The sequence below is a fragment of the Rhamphochromis sp. 'chilingali' genome (assembly GCF_963969265.1).
Source record: "Rhamphochromis sp. 'chilingali' genome assembly, chromosome: 18".
Classification (NCBI taxonomy): domain Eukaryota; kingdom Metazoa; phylum Chordata; class Actinopteri; order Cichliformes; family Cichlidae; genus Rhamphochromis; species Rhamphochromis sp. 'chilingali'.
Genome location: NC_137945.1, coordinates 23,429,180 through 23,437,310, shown reverse-complemented (window position 1 = coordinate 23,437,310; position 8,131 = coordinate 23,429,180).

Below are 8,131 nucleotides of genomic sequence, written 5' to 3'. Positions count from 1 at the left end.
AAATGAGAGCAAGTGTCTGTGTCCCGAATACAAAGTGGGAGCTGGTTCCACAGAGAGGGGCCTGAAAAGTGATGGCTCTGCCTTCCATTGCACTTTAAAATCCCCTCGGAAGCCAGCAGTCTGAGAGCAAAGCACTCTGTTGGGATGATATGGCACTGTGAGATCTTGTAGACAAAATTGGTGGTGATTATTCAAGACCTTGTGTGTGAGGGCAAGTATTTGGATTTTTATTTGGGATTTAATTGGGAGCCAATGAAGAGAGAAGTCCATATGGGGGAAATCTACTCTGTCCTTCCAGTCCCTGACTGTGCTCTGGATGCAGCGTTTTGGAAAACAGTGTAAAGGCTTTTCAGGAAGCTTTTAGGACACTGTGAAAATACTGAATTTGAATAGTGGAGGCTAGAAGTAGTGAATGTATCCTTCCTCTCTATCATTAGATGGAGAGAGTGTACAAAGGCCGGTATAGTGGGTCTGTGGCCACTCTTGCTTGCGCTTTTGCGTGTCTGTCAGCCAGCTGTGGAGAAGAGCAAAGTTTTTACATGCAAAGAGCTGTAGTGAAAAGCAGTGTTCCAAACAATGAAATGTGTCCACTCCTTGTGCTTTTCATGCAGTAATGTTTGAAGCTATTTCTGCTGTTGTCCCATTCCCGGTGAAATCCGCTGTGCCTCCAATCCCGATCCCAGTCGTCTTGCAAAGCAATGAGCATTTGTCAGACGCATGAGTCATTGGCGGTACTCAGACTGGATCCTGGACGACTACACGGGGGCACGTGTGGGGTGGCTAAGAGAGCAATTGAAGGATGCCATGTTTACTGAATATGTGCCTAATTTTGTCAGGACATAGCTGGGTCCATTGCTTCTGCGTGCTCTATTTTCACAAGCAAAGGCCTGGCTCTTTCTCCTGGCACCTTCTCAGGTGATCTCCATGCCTTCTTCTCAAATCAACGTCTGGACTGGCGCAAAACAGCTGACCGTTGTCGACAGGATTCGAACCTGTGCGGGGAGACCCCAATGGATTTCTAGTCCATCGCCTTGACCGCTCGGCCACAACAACCACAGTGGGCTGTGGAACTACATACTTGAAATACATACGTCTTCCAAGTCCTACGCCACACATCTTTCAAGTAGGATGTGCACAACAACGGCCACACTGGATTGTAAATGCGGTAGCTGCATGACTTTGGTGCGAAAGCTTGTGGTTTTGCAGTTCCGTGAGATTGGTGCAGCACAGCTGCGGTTGAAGCTAGCTGGCTGACATTAGCTTGCTTGTTTGCATGAACAGTAACACACACAGCTGATGATTTTGCCACCGCAAAGAGCTGATCAGTACATGGTTAGTAAAATGTTATCTTCATTCCAAACATTGAGCACAATATTTAAAGTGGGACTGGGTGTCTTTATGAAGAAGTAGCGTGTCCAATCACAGTTTCATGTAAGAAGGTAGAGGTATGAAGTGATGAGAACTCAAAGCCTGTGTGAACAGTGTCTTTCCACAGCAAACGGGTAGCAGCGAGGCCGATGAAGAATGCACCTGGCCTGACATTGTAAGCATTTGCAGAAAGAGCGGAGAACGTTTTTATAGTACGCAGCCCACATGCTCGAAGAGCACTGCGAGTGGCAACTGCGATGGCCGGGAATCGAACCCGGGTCAACTGCTTGGAAGGCAGCTATGCTCGCCACTATACCACCATCGCTGTGAAAGACTACAACATCACTGATTCATTGTCCGGCTTATACAGATTTTCAGGACAATTAACAAGGTGGGCATTGTGATTACTCGCTTGTCAGGTTCTAAACTGGTCAAAAGGTAGATCACTAAAAAGACTAGTGCTTTCATGCAACTGCACATTTAATCTCATCAGCAAAGCTTCTTTGCTACTCAAGTGTGGCCTCTCACGCATTTAAACTCTTGCGTGATTTTTAGCACCTTGAGAGTCGCAATGGTCACGCGAGTTCTTCAGGTCACAGCAGACAAGGTGAGAATAGGTGTGAATCTGTCTTGGGACGAATCTGGGACGAGGACGTCTTTGGCTCCTCTTTCAAGTTATTGGACTTTGGCAAAAAGGTTTTACGCTTCATTCAAAAATGAGAGCAAGTGTCTGTGTCCCGAATACAAAGTGGGAGCTGGTTCCACAGAGAGGGGCCTGAAAAGTGATGGCTCTGCCTTCCATTGCACTTTAAAATCCCCTCGGAAGCCAGCAGTCTGAGAGCAAAGCACTCTGTTGGGATGATATGGCACTGTGAGATCTTGTAGACAAAATTGGTGGTGATTATTCAAGACCTTGTGTGTGAGGGCAAGTATTTGGATTTTTATTTGGGATTTAATTGGGAGCCAATGAAGAGAGAAGTCCATATGGGGGAAATCTACTCTGTCCTTCCAGTCCCTGACTGTGCTCTGGATGCAGCGTTTTGGAAAACAGTGTAAAGGCTTTTCAGGAAGCTTTTAGGACACTGTGAAAATACTGAATTTGAATAGTGGAGGCTAGAAGTAGTGAATGTATCCTTCCTCTCTATCATTAGATGGAGAGAGTGTACAAAGGCCGGTATAGTGGGTCTGTGGCCACTCTTGCTTGCGCTTTTGCGTGTCTGTCAGCCAGCTGTGGAGAAGAGCAAAGTTTTTACATGCAAAGAGCTGTAGTGAAAAGCAGTGTTCCAAACAATGAAATGTGTCCACTCCTTGTGCTTTTCATGCAGTAATGTTTGAAGCTATTTCTGCTGTTGTCCCATTCCCGGTGAAATCCGCTGTGCCTCCAATCCCGATCCCAGTCGTCTTGCAAAGCAATCAGCATTTGTCAGACGCATGAGTCATTGGCGGTACTCAGACTGGATCCTGGACGACTACACGGGGGCACGTGTGGGGTGGCTAAGAGAGCAATTGAAGGATGCCATGTTTACTGAATATGTGCCTAATTTTGTCAGGACATAGCTGGGTCCATTGCTTCTGCGTGCTCTATTTTCACAAGCAAAGGCCTGGCTCTTTCTCCTGGCACCTTCTCAGGTGATCTCCATGCCTTCTTCTCAAATCAACGTCTGGACTGGCGCAAAACAGCTGACCGTTGTCGACAGGATTCGAACCTGTGCGGGGAGACCCCAATGGATTTCTAGTCCATCGCCTTGACCGCTCGGCCACAACAACCACAGTGGGCTGTGGAGCTACATACTTGAAATACATACGTCTTCCAAGTCCTACGCCACACATCTTTCAAGTAGGATGTGCACAACAACGGCCACACTGGATTGTAAATGCGGTAGCTGCATGACTTTGGTGCGAAAGCTTGTGGTTTTGCAGTTCCGTGAGATTGGTGCAGCACAGCTGCGGTTGAAGCTAGCTGGCTGACATTAGCTTGCTTGTTTGCATGAACAGTAACACACACAGCTGATGATTTTGCCACCGCAAAGAGCTGATCAGTACATGGTTAGTAAAATGTTATCTTCATTCCAAACATTGAGCACAATATTTAAAGTGGGACTGGGTGTCTTTATGAAGAAGTAGCGTGTCCAATCACAGTTTCATGTAAGAAGGTAGAGGTATGAAGTGATGAGAACTCAAAGCCTGTGTGAACAGTGTCTTTCCACAGCAAACGGGTAGCAGCGAGGCCGATGAAGAATGCACCTGGCCTGACATTGTAAGCATTTGCAGAAAGAGCGGAGAACGTTTTTATAGTACGCAGCCCACATGCTCGAAGAGCACTGCGAGTGGCAACTGCGATGGCCGGGAATCGAACCCGGGTCAACTGCTTGGAAGGCAGCTATGCTCGCCACTATACCACCATCGCTGTGAAAGACTACAACATCACTGATTCATTGTCCGGCTTATACAGATTTTCAGGACAATTAACAAGGTGGGCATTGTGATTACTCGCTTGTCAGGTTCTAAACTGGTCAAAAGGTAGATCACTAAAAAGACTAGTGCTTTCATGCAACTGCACATTTAATCTCATCAGCAAAGCTTCTTTGCTACTCAAGTGTGGCCTCTCACGCATTTAAACTCTTGCGTGATTTTTAGCACCTTGAGAGTCGCAATGGTCACGCGAGTTCTTCAGGTCACAGCAGACAAGGTGAGAATAGGTGTGAATCTGTCTCGGGACGAATCTGGGACGAGGACGTCTTTGGCTCCTCTTTCAAGTTATTGGACTTTGGCAAAAAGGTTTTACGCTTCATTCAAAAATGAGAGCAAGTGTCTGTGTCCCGAATACAAAGTGGGAGCTGGTTCCACAGAGAGGGGCCTGAAAAGTGATGGCTCTGCCTTCCATTGCACTTTAAAATCCCCTCGGAAGCCAGCAGTCTGAGAGCAAAGCACTCTGTTGGGATGATATGGCACTGTGAGATCTTGTAGACAAAATTGGTGGTGATTATTCAAGACCTTGTGTGTGAGGGCAAGTATTTGGATTTTTATTTGGGATTTAATTGGGAGCCAATGAAGAGAGAAGTCCATATGGGGGAAATCTACTCTGTCCTTCCAGTCCCTGACTGTGCTCTGGATGCAGCGTTTTGGAAAACAGTGTAAAGGCTTTTCAGGAAGCTTTTAGGACACTGTGAAAATACTGAATTTGAATAGTGGAGGCTAGAAGTAGTGAATGTATCCTTCCTCTCTATCATTAGATGGAGAGAGTGTACAAAGGCCGGTATAGTGGGTCTGTGGCCACTCTTGCTTGCGCTTTTGCGTGTCTGTCAGCCAGCTGTGGAGAAGAGCAAAGTTTTTACATGCAAAGAGCTGTAGTGAAAAGCAGTGTTCCAAACAATGAAATGTGTCCACTCCTTGTGCTTTTCATGCAGTAATGTTTGAAGCTATTTCTGCTGTTGTCCCATTCCCGGTGAAATCCGCTGTGCCTCCAATCCCGATCGTCTTGCAAAGCAATGAGCATTTGTCAGACGCATGAGTCATTGGCGGTACTCAGACTGGATCCTGGACGACTACACGGGGGCACGTGTGGGGTGGCTAAGAGAGCAATTGAAGGATGCCATGTTTACTGAATATGTGCCTAATTTTGTCAGGACATAGCTGGGTCCATTGCTTCTGCGTGCTCTATTTTCACAAGCAAAGGCCTGGCTCTTTCTCCTGGCACCTTCTCAGGTGATCTCCATGCCTTCTTCTCAAATCAACGTCTGGACTGGCGCAAAACAGCTGACCGTTGTCGACAGGATTCGAACCTGTGCGGGGAGACCCCAATGGATTTCTAGTCCATCGCCTTGACCGCTCGGCCACAACAACCACAGTGGGCTGTGGAACTACATACTTGAAATACATACGTCTTCCAAGTCCTACGCCACACATCTTTCAAGTAGGATGTGCACAACAACGGCCACACTGGATTGTAAATGCGGTAGCTGCATGACTTTGGTGCGAAAGCTTGTGGTTTTGCAGTTCCGTGAGATTGGTGCAGCACAGCTGCGGTTGAAGCTAGCTGGCTGACATTAGCTTGCTTGTTTGCATGAACAGTAACACACACAGCTGATGATTTTGCCACCGCAAAGAGCTGATCAGTACATGGTTAGTAAAATGTTATCTTCATTCCAAACATTGAGCACAATATTTAAAGTGGGACTGGGTGTCTTTATGAAGAAGTAGCGTGTCCAATCACAGTTTCATGTAAGAAGGTAGAGGTATGAAGTGATGAGCACTCAAAGCCTGTGTGAACAGTGTCTTTCCACAGCAAACGGGTAGCAGCGAGGCCGATGAAGAATGCACCTGGCCTGACATTGTAAGCATTTGCAGAAAGAGCGGAGAACGTTTTTATAGTGAAATAGTACGCAGCCCACATGCTCGAAGAGCACTGCGAGTGGCAACTGCGATGGCCGGGAATCGAACCCGGGTCAACTGCTTGGAAGGCAGCTATGCGCGCCACTATACCACCATCGCTGTGAAAGACTACAACATCACTGATTCATTGTCCGGCTTATACAGATTTTCAGGACAATTAACAAGGTGGGCATTGTGATTACTCGCTTGTCAGGTTCTAAACTGGTCAAAAGGTAGATCACTAAAAAGACTAGTGCTTTCATGCAACTGCACATTTAATCTCATCAGCAAAGCTTCTTTGCTACTCAAGTGTGGCCTCTCACGCATTTAAACTCTTGCGTGATTTTTAGCACCTTGAGAGTCGCAATGGTCACGCGAGTTCTTCAGGTCACAGCAGACAAGGTGAGAATAGGTGTGAATCTGTCTTGGGACGAATCTGGGACGAGGACGTCTTTGGCTCCTCTTTCAAGTTATTGGACTTTGGCAAAAAGGTTTTACGCTTCATTCAAAAATGAGAGCAAGTGTCTGTGTCCCGAATACAAAGTGGGAGCTGGTTCCACAGAGAGGGGCCTGAAAAGTGATGGCTCTGCCTTCCATTGCACTTTAAAATCCCCTCGGAAGCCAGCAGTCTGAGAGCAAAGCACTCTGTTGGGATGATATGGCACTGTGAGATCTTGTAGACAAAATTGGTGGTGATTATTCAAGACCTTGTGTGTGTGAGGGCAAGTATTTGGATTTTTATTTGGGATTTAATTGGGAGCCAATGAAGAGAGAAGTCCATATGGGGGAAATCTACTCTGTCCTTCCAGTCCCTGACTGTGCTCTGGATGCAGCGTTTTGGAAAACAGTGTAAAGGCTTTTCAGGAAGCTTTTAGGACACTGTGAAAATACTGAATTTGAATAGTGGAGGCTAGAAGTAGTGAATGTATCCTTCCTCTCTATCATTAGATGGAGAGAGTGTACAAAGGCCGGTATAGTGGGTCTGTGGCCACTCTTGCTTGCGCTTTTGCGTGTCTGTCAGCCAGCTGTGGAGAAGAGCAAAGTTTTTACATGCAAAGAGCTGTAGTGAAAAGCAGTGTTCCAAACAATGAAATGTGTCCACTCCTTGTGCTTTTCATGCAGTAATGTTTGAAGCTATTTCTGCTGTTGTCCCATTCCCGGTGAAATCCGCTGTGCCTCCAATCCCGATCCCAGTCGTCTTGCAAAGCAATGAGCATTTGTCAGACGCATGAGTCATTGGCGGTACTCAGACTGGATCCTGGACGACTACACGGGGGCACGTGTGGGGTGGCTAAGAGAGCAATTGAAGGATGCCATGTTTACTGAATATGTGCCTAATTTTGTCAGGACATAGCTGGGTCCATTGCTTCTGCGTGCTCTATTTTCACAAGCAAAGGCCTGGCTCTTTCTCCTGGCACCTTCTCAGGTGATCTCCATGCCTTCTTCTCAAATCAACGTCTGGACTGGCGCAAAACAGCTGACCGTTGTCGACAGGATTCGAACCTGTGCGGGGAGACCCCAATGGATTTCTAGTCCATCGCCTTGACCGCTCGGCCACAACAACCACAGTGGGCTGTGGAACTACATACTTGAAATACATACGTCTTCCAAGTCCTACGCCACACATCTTTCAAGTAGGATGTGCACAACAACGGCCACACTGGATTGTAAATGCGGTAGCTGCATGACTTTGGTGCGAAAGCTTGTGGTTTTGCAGTTCCGTGAGATTGGTGCAGCACAGCTGCGGTTGAAGCTAGCTGGCTGACATTAGCTTGCTTGTTTGCATGAACAGTAACACACACAGCTGATGATTTTGCCACCGCAAAGAGCTGATCAGTACATGGTTAGTAAAATGTTATCTTCATTCCAAACATTGAGCACAATATTTAAAGTGGGACTGGGTGTCTTTATGAAGAAGTAGCGTGTCCAATCACAGTTTCATGTAAGAAGGTAGAGGTATGAAGTGATGAGAACTCAAAGCCTGTGTGAACAGTGTCTTTCCACAGCAAACGGGTAGCAGCGAGGCCGATGAAGAATGCACCTGGCCTGACATTGTAAGCATTTGCAGAAAGAGCGGAGAACGTTTTTATAGTACGCAGCCCACATGCTCGAAGAGCACTGCGAGTGGCAACTGCGATGGCCGGGAATCGAACCCGGGTCAACTGCTTGGAAGGCAGCTATGCTCGCCACTATACCACCATCGCTGTGAAAGACTACAACATCACTGATTCATTGTCCGGCTTATACAGATTTTCAGGACAATTAACAAGGTGGGCATTGTGATTACTCGCTTGTCAGGTTCTAAACTGGTCAAAAGGTAGATCACTAAAAAGACTAGTGCTTTCATGCAACTGCACATTTAATCTCATCAGCAAAGCTTCTTTGCTACTCA